Below are 16,714 nucleotides of genomic sequence, written 5' to 3'. Positions count from 1 at the left end.
ACCTTCAAGCAACCACCAAATCTTAAATGGACCATCCTTCTCAGCAAACTATCCAGACTTCAGGACAACATCAACCACAATACCACACAATACCTCGCCATGGCAACATGGATGCTACTATCACATGTAGGGACCCCACCGTGTGTACAGCAGATATTCATGTGGCTTTTCCAATGTTGTCTACCTCATACACTGTAGGCAAGGATGCCCAGAGACATGGTATATTAACAAAACCATGCAGATGCTACGACAATGCACAAATGACACCATGCAACAAACACCAGACAGGAATGCTCCCTCCCAGTCAGGGAACTCTTCAGCAGTCAAGGCCATGCAACCTTCGATCTCCAGGTAAGCGTCCTCCAAGGCGACCTTCAAGATACACAACAGTGCAGATCACCGAGCAGAAACTGATAGCCAAGTTCCATACACATGAAGACGGCCCTAATGTGATCTTGGGTTCATGTCGCACTTTATGTAACTCCACCATGTCTCTGTATCTGTAAACTCTTCCTTACTGTCCTGTTTTCACGCCATCACCTTGATAAATTGTTATAATCTTAATTAGTTTGCACAGTTTTGGAATACCTGTTGCTTTGGTTAGACCCTCAGTATGTGACTCTTATACTTATCATGTTATTCCAGTTATTTGGTTTATCTCCGGCATCACCTTACATTTAGTTTTTTGTCATTATCTCTCTGCCACAATTAATCCGATCATAGGTCATCCCTTCACTTGCTATTCAGCCTGACATTTTTGATCATCTGTAAAGACTTGTTATTCAGCCACTCACACCGTTCATATGATCTTTTTATTTCTCTGCAACAAATTCCGTGTCTATCTCTGCTCTTCACCTGATGAATAAGCTGTTGGAGTATAACCTGGTGTCGTATAACTTCTGACCTTGTCGACCCCAGTCCAACACATCATGAAACTATTCGGAAAAGCTTGAGAGCCCTCATCAACACAAAGGATCTGAATAAAGCTCCGAAGATTTTTCACTAACTATAAACACCTACAACACAGAAGGAGGCTGTTAGCCCCAATCATGTCTGTGTTGGCCAACCAAGATCTGATTCAACTAATCCTGTTTTCCACACCTTGGTGCACACTCTCAGAGGCAAATCAATATCTAAACATTGCTTAAATGTGATGAGAGTTTCTGCTTAGCCACCCATTCAGGCTGTGAATTTCAGACTCCCACCACACATTGAGTGAAAATATTTCTCCTCCCCTGCTTAGCTTTCTATCTCTATGCTTCCTTCTCGTTGACCACTCTATTAATGGAAAAATTGCATTTCGATCCATTCTATCTGCACCTCAAAATCTTATACACCCCTATCAGGTTCTCTCTCAGCCTTTGGTGCTTCAAGGGAAACCATCCCAGTCTATCTAACCTTTCCGCGTAGCTCAAACGCTCTAGTCTAGCCAACATCCAGGTGAACCTCTTCTGCACCCCTTCTAGGGAGACCACACCTTTCCTATAATGTGGTGAGCAGAACTACATGTAGTGGTATAACCTGAGTCTGGTCCAGTTCCAGCCAAGCCTCCATGTTGTTGTTTCTGTGCTCCAAATGCCTTCTTTCTGTCCTTTACCCATCAGTGATCTGTTAATATGCAAACCAAGTTCCCTCTGGATTTCAGTACTTTCCAGGATCACATCATTCAGACCTTGCCTTAATAGTCCTCCCTGAGTGTATTATCTCACACTTTCCTAAATTGAATACCATTTCCCAATGCTCTGCCCAACTGCAGTTACAACTATCCTCCTCACCCTTTACCACTTTTCATGCCATCCATGAACCTCTTGATCATTATCCACTCAGTCTAAATCATTAATGTACACCAGAAACAGCAATCATGGCATGAACCCACTGAAAACAGACTCCCAATCACAGAAACATCCCTCTAACATCGCCCTCTGTTTCCTGCCTCCCAGCCAATTTTGGATCCAATGTGCCACTTCACCTTGGATCCCATGGGCTCTTACTTTCTTGATCAATCAGTCATGAGGTTAATGATCAAAATCCTTAAAGGGTGCATTACATCAATATATTATCATCATCATCAACAGTCCTGATTACCTGGTCAAAGAATTCAATCAAATCTGTAAGACACAATCTTCTCTCAACAAACGGTACAGTAGCACTGTGGTTAGCACTGCTGCCTCACAGCACCAGAGACCCAGGTTCAATTCCTGCCTCAGGCAACTGTCTGTGTGGAATTGGCACATTCTCTGCATGGGTTTCCTCTGGGTGCTCCGGTTTCCTCCCACAGTCCAAAGATGTGCAGGTCAGGTGAATTGGCCATCCTAAATTGCCCGTAGTGTTAGGTGAAGTGGTAAATGTATGGGGATGGGTTGCTCTTCGGAGGGTCGGCGTGGACTTGTTGGGCTGAAGGGCCTATTTCCTCAGTGTAAATAATCTAATCTAAAAACCCATGCTGACTATCTCTAACTAATTCAAGTGTAGGTATATTTTGACCCTCACAACTCTATTCCATAACCGCAGCCACAGATAGACTGTAATTTCCTGCAATCTCTCACTTTTTATTAACAATGGGACAATGTTAGCAGTCCGTTAGTCCTCTGGCACCTCACCTGTGGCCAAAGATGGTTTGAAAATTAGTGCCAAGGCTTTTGATACTGCCTCCCTTGCCTCTCTGAGCAGCCTGGGATATGTCCCATTCTGGCCATTACATGGATGTTGCCTTTGATGTAAATGGTGGTTAATGGCAGGTGTAGCTGGAGAAAGCAACGCCTTTCTGATTACATACTATGTGCCCTTCAGGAGATACAGATGGTTACAAAAAAGCAGTGCAATGCTTTTCTGAGTTTGTCAACTGCCACCATTTTTCCTCAATTTGGTATCAGATTGTGAACCATTTCTCTAAACAATGACCAACGGCAGGAGGTGGTCCTGCAGCACTGAACAAGAAGCAGCATTCACTAGAATCAAACATAAATGGTGGAGTTATCATGCCAAGCGATACAGGGTTTGGAACAATCTTAGAGGAGAAAGTGAGGACTGCAGATGCTGGAGATCAGAGCTGAAAATGTGTTGCTGGAAAAGCGCAGCAGGTCAGGCAGCATCTAAGGAACAGGAGAATCGACGTTTCTGGCATAAGCCCTTCTTCAGGAATGAGGAAAGTGTGTCCAGCAGGCTAAGATAAAAGGTAGGGAGGAGGGACTTGGGGGAGGGGCGTTAGAAATGCGATAGGTGGAAGGAGGTCAAGGTGAGGGTGATAGGCCGGAGTGGGGGTGGGGGTGGAGAGGTCAGGAAGAAGATTGCAGGTTAGGAAGGCGGTGCTGAGTTCAAGGGATTTGACTGAGACAAGGTGGGGGGAGGGGAAATGAGCACGACGGTTGGAGGAAGAGCGCCTCATCTTCCGCCTAGGAACCCTCCAACCACAAGGGATGAACTCACATTTCTCCAGTTTCCTCATTTCCCCTCCCCCCACCTTGTCTCAGTCAAATCCCTCGAACTGAGCACCGCCTTCCTAACCTGCAATCTTCTTCCTGACCTCTCCGCCCCCACCCCACTCCGGCCTATCACCCTCACCTCGACCTCCTTCCGCCTATCGCATTTCCAACGCCCCTCCCCCAAGTCCCTCTGCCCTACCTTTTATCTTAGCCTGCTGGACACACTTTCCTCATTCCTGAAGAAGGGCTTATGCCCGAAACATCGATTCTCCTGTTCCTTGGATGCTGCCTGACCTGCTGCGTTTTTCCAGCAATACATTTTCAGCTTGGAACAATCTTAATCCAGTAAGGAAAACCATTTGGGTTTGCACTCACAGCTTTAGAACAAACTGATTGACTCTACACTCAAATTGAGGAAGAGTGTCTGACCATTATCAACATCCTGGGGATTACCATTGACCAGAAACTGAACTGGGCTGGCCATATATAAACACCATGGTTACAAGAGCAGGTTGGAGGATAGACATTCTGCGGAGTGTAACTTAACTCCTGACTCCCCAAAGCCTATCCACCTTCTACAGAAGTGTGATGAAATACTCTCTACTTGCCTGGACGGGTGCAGCTCCAACCACACTCACGAAGCTTGGCACCATCCAGGATAAAGCTGCCCGCTTGATTGGTACCTCCATCCACAAACATCTCTTTCCTCCATCACTGACGTTCTGTAGCAGCAGTGTGTACTAGCTACAAGATGCTCTGCAGAAATTCACCCAGGCTGTTAAGCAGCACTTTCCAAACCCATGACTAATGCCAGACTATTGAGAGAGGTAGTGGAAGTGAAACATAGAATAGTACAGCACTGGAACAGGCCCTTCAGCCCACCATGACTGTACCGAGCATGATGCCATTCTAAATGAATTCCATCTGCCTGCACGTGGTCCATTTCACTCTATTATCTGCCTGTTCGTGTGCCTATCTAAACTCCTCTTGTATCTGACTGAACCACCTCCCTGGCAGCATGTCCCAGACACCTCTCAGGCTCTGCATAATAAACTTGCCGCACATGTTATGGACCAGACTAGACCCCCTCAAAATATTTTAAGCAGGTGGCCTAAACCCTAACTTTTACTTATTTTAAAGTCGATGTGAAGTGGGTGTTCCAGTGTGATGCAATTGGTCAAACCACTCTACTTTAAGCAAAACACAATTTATTTCAACTCGACAGTTAACATACAAACAAAAACATGAGTTAAAATAAAAATTAAAAATGCTATAGCTAAAATACAGACAAAAGAAAAAAGAATTTGGAATAACTGAGCTCATGAAAACTTAATTGAATGATAGTTACAGTACTTATCACTAATTAGTATCAATATAATATACCAATACAGTATCATCCCATAAACGCTCCCCTTGGCAAAAAGGTAAATTCAGACACAGATTCTTACACATTGCTCGACATCAAGAGAGATTTCAGAGAAAGTCACAGTTAGGAATCATTCACTGAAGCTCCAACTCTTCTGGCACCCAAACAGATTCCAACTGCTACAGCGAAACAAACTAGAAAGACTGATCTGGGAGAACAAACCACTCCCCTTCCATTGTTAAACTGGTTTAAAAAAAACTAAAGACCTGTTCAACTATTGATTTAGGCCAGCTCCCATAGCCACTTTGGCACCTCTACCTTTACAACCTCTCTTCAATAAAACTCAAGAGCAAAATAACCTTCTTAAAGTGACAGCATCTTCACTCCCCTATTTAAAAAAACCATTAATATACAAAGATGATTTCATTTTAAAACTTTTAGTCTTACTCTATTAGTACACTAGAATACATATATATTACATTGACTCTAAACGTGCAAATATTTGCTATTACATTCTATTTCAGTCCGTTTACTCCTGCCACCGAACACCTTCATCTTTCTTCGTCCATGTCGTGACAATGTGTTGGCAATTTCATTTTCTCAACCTGTCACATGTATAATTTTCAAATTGATAAGCTCAATCTAAACAACCTCAAATGTCTCCAAAAACTTTAATAGGTTATGATCAGTACTGTATATATTGTTGTCTCAGACACATTACTGGCAACGTAAATGTTGAAATGTTGAAATTCCCACTTCAAGCTCAAAGTCTCCTTCTCAATTGCGGAATATTTCTATTGATGAATGCTCAACTTTCTGTAAAAATATCCGATAGGTATTTCTGTCTTCTACTCGTCTTCTTGTAAGAAAGCAGCACTGACACCCACATCACTTGCATCGATAGCCACATTGAATGGCTTTGCTCACTTAGGTGTGACAAATACTGAGGCAGTATGAGTTAACATAGCTTTCAGGCTGTGAAATGCCTTCTGACAGTCTGCTGTCCATTGAAATGTTCTGCACTGCTTCAGTAAGTCAGTCAGTGGAACAACCAAACTGCTAAAATTCGGTATGAACTTTCACTAAACCCACTCAATCCCAGGAATCATAGTACCACTCTCTTCATTGATGGTATGAGAAATTCCCCAAAAACCTTGGTTGTCACATTCAGTGGGGCTATTTATCCCTGTTCAATAACATGGCCCAAGAACATGAATTGGACTTTTGTGAATTCGCTCTCAGCCAAGCTTATCACCCAGCCTGCCCCCCAAAGTCGATCAAATAATTCCGAGAAATACTGCAAATATTCCTTCCATGTGAGACCAAAACTCACAAGGTCCTCAACGTTCACCACACAATTGGGTAATCCACAAATTACAATTGGGTAATCCACAAAGACTGGTTAGTCTTTGAAATTTGGCTGGCACATTTTTCTAGTCAAATGGCACGACTTTAAATTGGTATTGTGCATTCGGTGTCATGAAAGCCAAAATTACCTTCACTCTTTGAGATAAAAATACCTACCAATATCCTGTGAGTAAGCCAAACTTAGAAATATAAATTGCTTGTTCCACCTTCTCAGTACAGTCTTCCAAACGTGGAATAGGAGATGAATCAGTCTTTGTAACTGTATTAATGTTGCGATAATCCACACGTAACTGTTGGGTACCATCTGGCTTTGCCACCATTACTATGGGTGAGCTCGGGTCCCTGCAGCTCACTTTGACTATACTGTCTTTGAGCATGAGTACAACTTTTTTTTGAACCTGTGCGAACTTCGGTGGGTTACGTCATAGAGTCATAGAGATGTACAGCACGGAAACAGACCCTTCAGTCCAACTCGTCCATACCGACCAGATATCCCAATCCAATGTAGTCCCACCTGCCAGCACTTGGCCATATGCCTCCAAACCCTTCCTATTCATATATCCATCCAGATGTCTTTTAAATGTTGCAATTGTACCAGCCTCCACCACTACCTCTGTCAGCTCATTCCATATACGTACCACCCTCTGCGTGAAAAGGTTGACCCATAGGTCTCTTTTATAGCTTTCTCCTCTCACCCTAAACCTAAGCCCTCTAGTTCTGGACTCCCCCACCCCAGGGAAAAGACTTTGTCAATTTATCTTATCCATGCCCCTCATGATTTTATAAATCTCGTGAAAGGTCAGCTTCTGACGCTCTAGGGAAAACAGCCCCAGCCTGTTCAACCTCTCCCTGTAGCTCAAATCCTCCAACCTTGGCAACACCCTTGTAAATCTTTTCTGAACTCTTTTAAGTTTCACAACATCTTTCTGATAGGAAGGAGACCAGAATTGCACACAATATTCCAACAGTGGCCTAACCAATGTCCTGTACAGCTGCAACATGACCTCCCAACTCCTGTACTCAATACTCTGACCAATAAAAGAAAGCATACAAAACTCCTTCTTCACTATCCTATCTACCTGTGACTCTACTTTCAAGGAGCTATGAACCTGCACTCCAAGGTCTCTGTTCAGCAACACTCCCTTGGATCTTACCATTAAATGTATAAGTCCTGCTAAGATTTACTTTCCCAAAATGCAGCACCTCACATTTATCTAAATTAAGCTCCATCTGCTACTTCTCAGCCCATTGGCCGATCTGATTAAACCCCGTTGTAATCTTCGCTGTCCACTACACCTCCAATTTTGGTGTCATCTGCAAACTTACTAACTATACCTCTTAAATTCACATCCAAATAATTTATATAAATGACAAAAAGAAGGGGACCCAGCACCAATCCTTGTGGCATTCCATTGGTCACAGGCCTCCAGTCTGAAAAACAACCTTCCACCACCACCCTCGGTCCTCTACCTTTGAGCCAGTTCTGTATCCAAATGGTGAGTTCTCCCTGTATTCCATGAGATCTAACCTTGCTAATCAGTCTCCCATGGAGAACCTTGTCAAATGCCTCACTGAAGTCCATATAGATCACATCTAACACTCTGCCTTCATCAATCCTCTTTGTTACTTCTTCAAAAAAATTCTATAAGGATGTTGATTAATTGGAACAGCATTCCCTATACCTACATCCTGCATAATCAATTTAGTACTTCCCAGCTTATTTCGACATATCTCCCATGCGATAGCAATGACTCTTTCAGGTCATTTTGATTTTCCTCTACAAGGTAACTCAATAATTACCAATAAATGCCAATTTTTGAGAACTTCCTCATTGTCCAATCTAATTTGAGGAATGTCCAGTTCAGAACTCTCTGGACTTGGCTCCTCACTCTGTGTTGTAACCAGTAACACATTCTCCTTTTGCTTTCCTTCCCTATCAAACTACTTTTCGAGCACAGTCACATGACACACTCTGTGAGATTTCTTTCCAACTGGCATTCTTATCAAATAGTTTGCCTCATTCAATCTCCTTATGATTAGATAAGGTCCACTAAACCTTGCTTTTAGAGGTTTACCTATCACCGGCTGTAACACTAACACTTTATCTCCATTAGTAAAATGGTGAGTTTTTGATTGCTTGTCTGCTCCCTGTTTCATCATGTGTTGTGATCGTTTTAAATGCTGTCTAGCCAACTCCTCTCTCTATTTAATTGTTCCCAAAAGTTTGACACCTAATCCAAATATGTGGTTTCTGAATTCTGACTTACCAATTTTTCCTTAATTAATTTCAATGTTCCTCTCACCTCATTCCCAAAAAACTAATTTAAATGGACTCTGAATTTGGTAGATTAATTTGATGCATCCCCAATTGAAAAAATTAAAGCATAATTCCTTTATCCCTATTCTCTGGATAGTCTTTGCTATAAGGCCTCAACTTGTCTTTAAAGTTTGATGCCATTGTTCTAACATTCCCTGTGATTCTGAATGGTATGAAGTGGGTATGAATTGTTTTATTCCTAAACTATCCATAACTTCTCTGAATAATTTTGATGTAAAATTAGAATCTTGATCTTATTGTATATCTGAGGGTAGTTCATATCTAGTGAAAAATTTGAGTAACTCTTCTACAGTCCTTTTAGCTGTGATATTGTGTAATGGGATGGCCTCTGGAAATCTAGTGGACACATCCATTATTGACAACAAATACTGATTTGTTTTAGGTAGGGGTCCTAAGCAATTAAGTAAGACTCTTGTAAAAGGTTCCTCAAATGCAGGAATGGGTATTAAAGGTGCTGGTTTTATTACGACCTGAGGTTTTCCCATTACCTGACATGTATGACATGTCTGGCAAAATTCAACTACATCCTTATACAGTCCAGGCCAGTAAAAATATTTTTGTATTTTGGCTTGAATTTTTCTTACCCCTAAATGACCTCCTACTAGTAATTCATGTGCTACCCGCAACACTTCCTTTCTACGACCCACTGCTCATACAACTTGATTAGCTTCTGCCCATTTCTCATCCAACTGAATATGTGATGGCCTCCATTTCTTCATCAAGGCTTCATCTTTAAGAAAGTAGCATTCTGGAATACACTCAGATCCTTCTTCAGTATTTACCTTTCGATACAATTGCTTCAGTTTTGCATCTTTCTATTGTAGAGTCATAGAGACATAGGGAGGTAGAGCACAGAAACAGACGCTTTGGTCCAACTCGTCCACGTCAACCAGATATCCTGAAATAATCTAGTCTCATTTTCCAGCACTTAGCCCGTATCCCTCTCAACCCTTTCTATTCATGTACACACCCAGATGCCTTTAAAGTGCTGTATTTACACCAGCCTCCACCTGGCAGCTCATTCCATACATACACTATGCTCTGCATGAGAAACCTACCTCTGAGGTCCCTTTTAAATCTTTCCCCTCTCACTCTAAAGCTATGCCCTCTAGTTCTGGACTCCCTCACCCTAAGGAAAATACCTTATCTATTTACCCTATCCATGCTCCTCATGATTTCATAAACCTCTATAAGGTCACCCCTCAGCCTCTGACACTCCAGGGAAAGCAGCACCAACCTATTCAGCCTCTCCCTATAGCCAAACCCTCCAACTCTGGTAACATCCTTGTAATTCTCTTCTGAACTTCCTGTTGTAACTCAGTTAATTTTGCTGAACGAACACTATCCACTTTTTCCTTCACCTACTCTTGTTTGTTCTCAAACATTCAATCAAACATGGTCTCTGATAATTGTACTTCAACCTCCTTACCTTTATTCTTTGATTTCTCCTCCTCTTCATCCAATGGCTTTGTGACCTTGTTATCACACCATCAGGAAAAGTCCCGGGATATACTTCCTGTAATACCTTAGTTACCTGATATTCCACTGGCTTTCAACCCACAGTGGGCAGCACTCCTACCTGTGAACCAGCTACATTGTTACCAAGGACACGTTGCATTCCTGGAGACAAGAGTTCCTCAGGTGCTCCTACCATCACTCCTCCACTTTTCACTGGACACTCCAACCTTATTTAATATAATGAAGCACCTCTCATCTCACCATGAATTCCCCATATTAACACTATTTCTGGCAATAGTCCTTCTGAATTACATATCTCCTCATCTCTCAACATCAAAGATTGACATGATCCCATATCTGGATTAGTGGTGCTGGAAGAGCACAGCAGTTCAGGCAGCATCCAACGAGCAGCGAAATCGACGTTTCGGGCAAAAGCCCTTCATCAGGAATAAAGGCAGTGAGCCTGAAGCGTGGAGAGATAAGCTAGAGGAGGGTGGGGGTGGGGAGAGAGTAGCATAGAGTACAATGGGTGAGTGGGGGAGGAGATGAAGGTGATAGGGTGGAGTGGATAGGTGGAAAAGAAGATAGGCAGGTAGGACAAGTCCGGACAAGTCAAGGGGACAGTTACTGAGCTGGAAGTTTGAAACTAGGATGAGGTGGGGGAAGGGGAAGTGAGGAAGCTGTTGAAGTCCACATTGATGCCCTCGGGTTGAAGTGTTCCGAGGCGGAAGATGAGACGTTCTTCCTCCAGGCGTCTGGTGGTGAGGGAGCGGCGGTGAAGGAGGCCCAGGACCTCCATGTCCTTAGCAGAGTGGGAGGGGGAGTTGAAATGTTGGGCCACGGGGCGGTTTGGTTGATTGGTGCGGGTGTCTCGGAGATGTTCCCTAAAGCGCTCTGCTAGGAGGAGCCCAGTCTCCCAATGTAGAAGAGACCACATCGGGAGCAACGGATACAATAAATGATATTAGTGGATGTGCAGGTGAAACTTTGATGGATGTGGAAGGCTCCTTTAGGGCCTTGGATAGAGGTGAGGGAGGAGGTGTGGGCGCAGGTTTTACAGTTCCTGTGGTGGCAGGGGAAAGTGCCAGAATGGGAGGGTGGGTTGTAGGGGGGTGTGGACCTGACCAGGTAGTCACGGAGGGAATGGTCTTTGCGGAAGGAGGAAAGGGGTGGGGAGGGAAATATATCCCTGTTGGTGGGGTCTTTTTTGGAGGTGGCGGAAATGTCGGCGGATGATTTGGTTTATGCAAAAGTTTGTAGGGTGGAAGGTGAGCACCAGGGGCGTTCTGTCCTTGTTACGGTTGGAGGGGTGGGGTCTGAGGGCGGAGGTGCGGGATGTGGGCGAGATGCTTTGGAGGGCATCTTTAACCACGTGGGAAGGGAAATTGCGGTCTCTAAAGAAGGAGGCCATCTGGTGTGTCCTATGGTGGAACTGGTCCTCCTGGGAGCAGAGACGGCGGAGGCGGAGAAATTGGGAATATGGGATGGCATTTTTGCAAGATATAGGGTGGGAAGAGGTGTAATCCAGGTAGCTATGGGAGTCAGTGGGTTTGTAAAAATGTCAGTGTCAAGTCGGTCATCACTATTGGAGATGGAGAGGTCCAGGAAGGGGAGCGAGGTGTCAGAGATAGTCCAGGTAAATTTAAGGTCAGGGTGGAATGTGTTGGTGAAGTTGATGAATTGCTCAACCTCCTCACGGGAGCACGAGGTGGCACCAATGCAGTCATCAATGTAGCGGAGGAAGAGGTGGGGAGTGGTGCCGGTGTAATTACGGAAGATCAACTGTTCTACATAGCCAACAAAGAGACAGGCATAGCTGGGGCCCATACGCCTTTGGTCTGGAGGAAGTGGGAGGATTCAAAGGAGAAATTGTTAAGGGTGAGGACCAGTTCGGCCAAACGAATGAGAGTATCAGTGGAAGGGTACTGTTGGGGACGTCTGGAGAGGAAAAAACAGAGGGCTTGGAGGCCCTGGTCATGGCGGATGGAGGTGTAGAGGGATTGGATATCCATGGTGAAGATGAGGCGTTGGGGGCCGGGGAAACGGAAGTCTTGGAGGAGGTGGAGGGCGTGGGTGGTGTCTCGAATGTATGTGGGGAGTTCCTGGACTAGGGGGGTTGGGACAGTGTTGAAGTAGGTAGAGATGAGTTCAGTGGGGCAGGAGCATGCTGAGACAATGGGTTGGCCAGGGTGGTCAGGCTTGTGGATCTTGGGAAGGAGTTAGAACCGGGCAGTGCGGGGTTCCCAGACTATGAGGTTGGAAGCTGTGGGTGGGAGATCTCCTGAGGTGATGAGGTTCTGTATGGTCTGGGAGATGATGGTTTGGTAATGGGGGGGGTTGGGGTCATGGTCGAGGGAGCAGTAGGAAGAGGTGTCCTCGAGTTGGCGTTTGGCTTCAGCAGTGTAGAGGTCAGTGCGCCAGACTACCACTGCGCCCCCTTTATCCGCTGGCTTAATGGTGAGGTTGGGATTGGAGCAGAGGGATTGGAGGGCTGCGCGTTGTGAGGGTGAGAGGTTGGAGTGGGGGAGGGGGGGGGCGACAGGTTGAGGCGGTTAATGTCCCGGCGGCAGTTGGAAATGAAGAGGTCGAGGGTGGGTAATAGGCCAGCGCGGGGTGTCCAGGTGGATGCAGTGTGTTGGAGGTGGGCGAAGGGGTCCTCGGAAGGTGAGCGGGAGTCCTGATTGTGAAAGTAAGCTCGGAGGCGGAGGCGACGGAAGAATTGTTCGACATCACGTCGTGTATTAAATTCATTGATGCGTGGACGGAGGGGGATGAAGGTGAGTCCTTTGCTGAGGACTGATCGTTCATCCTCAGTGAGTGGGAGGTCTGGAGGGATGGTGAAGACTCGGCAGGGCCGGGAGCTGGGATCTGGTGTGGGTATGGAGCTGGGAGTGGGGTCGGAGCCAGTACCTGGAGTGGGTGTGATGGTGGGGGGAATGGGGGTGGAGGCATGAGCTGGGGTAATGTTGCCCTCGGGGTTCTGGGGGGTGGGGATAGTGACAGTGGGGTCTGTGGGGGGCGTGTCAGCAGAATGCAGGTGAGTGGCGCTGGTGGAGGCGGAAGTGGTGATGATCATGGCAGTAGGGGTGGCGGGAGTCACTGAGCGTGTGGCATCAGCGATGATGTGAGGGCCGGAAGTGGCTGTGGGAGTGGCCATGACGGGGGCGGAAGTGACATCATCACTCAGCGTGGGGGTGGTAGCTGCATCAGCCGCATGGCTAATGGCGTTTCCGAGGCCAGGGGAATCTTCTGGAATGTTTGAGGAGCGCTGGTTATGGAGGTGGGTGGATAAAAGTTTGTTGTACTTACAGTTTTTGATGTTTGAGATGGAATTGAAATACTGTTTGTTGAGAGTATGAATTCTCCTGAGGATTTAGTACAGAGTGGGTCCTTTGCAATTCTGAGAGAGTGTGGCCCTCAGCTGAGGCAGGGATGACTGTAGAGAGGTTAGGTGATGGCGCATTGCTGCAAGCGTGGAGCGGAGGATCTTGAAGGAGACCTGTTGCTGGTGTTTTTGAATGTGTAGTCTGTACTGTTTGTCCTGTTCGGGTCCGAACTCTGCTGGTTTAAAGGTGGTCTGGAGTCCGTGTGGGATGAGTTGGTTACGGAGGCAGGCGCTGAGGAAGCAAATGTGGCTGTGGTACCGAGTTTGTTTCACGACATGGTTGAAGAGCTTCAGAGCAGAGGAAAAGACCTGGGAGTTGCAGTGGGAGAGGGACTCCCTGAGATTCTTGTAGAGAGAGGAGGAAAACTTCTTCAAGGCAGGCATTCTTGCAAGAGGATTCGCAGTAGGGTTAAAAAGGATTATAGGCAGGCGAGGAAGGAGCTCAAAAATGGTCTGAGGAAAGCCAGGAGGGGGCATGAAAAAGGCTTGGCAGGAAGGATTTGGGAGAATCCAAAGGCATTTTACGTGGAATGTGAGGAATAATAGAATGATCAAAGAAAGAATAGGGCAGATCACGGATAACATAGGGAACTTGAGTATAGAGTCTGAGGAGGTAGGGGAAGCCCGAAATGAGTTTTTTGCGTCTGTCTTTACTAAAGAAAAGGACCTTGTAGTGAATGAAACCATTGAGGAGCAGGTAAGCATGCTGGAACAGATAGAGATTGAGGAAGCTGATGTGTTGAAAATTTTGACAATCATTAAAATTGACAAGTCACCAGGGCCAGACCAGATTTGTCCTCAGCTGCTTTGGGAAGCGAGAAATGTGATTGCTTCGCCGCTAGTGAAGATCTTTGCATCCTCGCTCACCACCAGAGTCTGAGGACTGGAGGGAGGCAACTGTAAGTCCTCTCTTCAAGAAAGGAAATAGGGAAATCCTCGGCAATTACAGACCAGTCAGTCTCACGTCTGTCGTCTGCAAGGTGTTAGAAAGGATTCTGAGGGATAGGATTTATGACCAACTGGAAGAGCATGGCTTAATTAAAGGCAGTCAGCGTGGCTTTGTGAGGGGCAGGGTCATGCCTCACAAATCTTATTGAATTCTTTGAGGATGTTACTTGACAAGTTGATGAGGGTCGAGCGGTGAATGTTGTGTATATGGACTTCAGTAAGGCATTTGATAAGGTTCCCCATGATAGGCTCGTTCAGAAGGTAAGGAGGAATGGGATACAGGGAAACTTAATTGTCTGGATACAGAATTAGCTGGTCAACAGAAGACAGCGAGTGGTAGTGGAAGGAAAATATTCTGCCTGGAAGTCAGTGGTGAGTGGTGTTCCACAGGGCTCTGTTCTTGGGCCTCTACTCTTTGTAATTTTTATTAATGACTTGGATGAGGGGATTGAAGGATGGGTCAGCAAGTTTGCAGACAACACAAAGGTTGGAGGTGTCATTGACAGTATAGAGGGCTGTTGTAGACTGCAGCGGGACATTGACAGGATGCAGAGATGGGCTGAGAGGTGGCAGATGGAGTTCAACCTGGATAATAGCAAAGTGATGCATTTTGGAAGATCGAACTTGAAAGTTGAGTACAGGATTAAAGACAGGATTCTTGGCAGTGAGGAGGAACAGTGGGATCTTGGTGTGCAGGTACATAGATCCCTTAAAATGGCCACCCAAGTGGTCAGGGTTGTTAAGAAAGCATATGGTGTTTTGGCTTTCATTATCAGGGGGATTGAGTTTAAGAGTCGTGAGATCTTGTTGCAGCTCTGTAAAACTTTGGTTAGACCGCACTTGGAATACCATGTCCAGTTCTGGTCGCCCTATTATAGGAAATATGTGGATGCTTTGGAGAGGGTTCAGGGGAGGTTTATCAGGATGCTGCCTGGACTGGAGGGCTTATCTTACGAAGAGAGGTTGACTGAGCTCTGACGTTTTTCATTGGAAAAAAGAAGGAAGAGAGGGGACCTAATTGAGGTGTACAAGATAATGAGAGGCATAGATAGAGTTGATAGCCAGAAACATTTTCCCAGGGCAGAAATTGTTTACACGAGGGGTCATAGTTTTAAGCTGTTTGGCGGAAAGTATAAAGGAGATATCAGAGGCGGGTTCTTTACGCAAAGAGTTGCGAGAGCGTGGAATGCATTGCCAGCAGCAGTTGTGGAAACGAGGTCATTGGGGACATTTAAGAGACTGCTAGACATGCATATGGTCACAGAAATTTGAGAGTTTGTACATTAGGTTTACCTTACATGAGGATCAATGGTCGGCACAACATCGTGGGCTGAAGGGCCTGTTCTAGAACATAGAACATAGAACAATACAGCGCAGTACAGGCCCTTTGGCCCTCAATGTTGCGCCGATCCAAGCTACACTAGCCCACTATCCTCCATATGCCTATCCAATGCCCGTTTAAATGCCCATAAAGAGGGAGAGTCCCCCACTGCTACTGACAGGGCATTCCATGAACTCACGACTCATTGAGTAAAGAAAGACATGACAGAGCTCGCTGCGAGCAGGGTTCGAACCTACGCAGGGAAACCCCATTGGATTTCGAGTCCAACGCCTTAACCACTCGGCCATCGCAGCTACATTCTATGCTGTATTGTTCTGTGTTTTATGTTCTACAGCTGCAGCACTATGGTGACATTTTAAAAGACTTCTTCAAGTGTCATCTGTCCCATTAAGATAGGTTTCTGTCTAAGCAATCTCTCTTTAATTGAGTAAATTGCCACAATCTCTTGTTCACTGATAAATGTACATTGTTCAAGGCCAGCAATTAACTGATCATGCATTTTCACCAGATCGTCTATAGGCAGCTTTTCGACTGTGTTCACAAAGTCACCATCATCATCACCATCATCATCATCACTACTACCCTCACGCTGATCTGTATTTAAAACCATTTCAGCAATTTTTCCATCACTCTACAAATGCCCGACAGGTCCATCATTGTCAACGTTCAGCATTTCTTCGATGTCAGCTTCCTGGAATTTATTTACACTTTCGTCCGATAAACTTGGTGCGTAAGTTACAAAGTTTGCTGTCATCTTTTTCTCATCAGTGACACGAAATCCTTCATCTGTGCATTCATTTACATCCAACATGGTTGTAGGCCATGGTCTGTGCCAATCATTTGTTAATTCCTGATTCCTGATGAAGGGCTTTTGCCCAAAACGTCGATTTTCCTGCTCCTTGGATGCTGCCTGACCTGCTGTGCTTTTCCAGCACCACTTTAACCTAAACTCATTTGTTAATGTTGATTTATCTACATCCTTCCAAGCATTAACAGCTGCGTAAATGTCATCCTTAACAGTAAACTCTGCCAGGAAGTCTTGGATTCTTACCCCTCTGTTGACTGCAGCAAGCAAACAGTTTTAAAA

At 45.3% G+C, this 16,714-nt stretch overlaps 1 non-coding gene across 1 annotated transcript; it reads right to left on the bottom strand.

Moving 5' to 3' along the window:
• Positions 1–15,838: 15,838 nt before the first annotated feature.
• trnas-cga (transfer RNA serine (anticodon CGA)) lies at positions 15,839–15,920 on the bottom strand. Its single transcript has one exon. It is a non-coding gene; the product is annotated as a tRNA-Ser (tRNA).
• Positions 15,921–16,714: the final 794 nt, after the last annotated feature.

The sequence above is a fragment of the Chiloscyllium punctatum genome, chromosome 13 (assembly GCF_047496795.1).
Source record: "Chiloscyllium punctatum isolate Juve2018m chromosome 13, sChiPun1.3, whole genome shotgun sequence".
Classification (NCBI taxonomy): Eukaryota; Metazoa; Chordata; class Chondrichthyes; order Orectolobiformes; family Hemiscylliidae; genus Chiloscyllium; species Chiloscyllium punctatum.
Note: the sequence above shows the minus strand (reverse complement) of the source record. Positions and strands in the feature narration are given on the sequence as shown.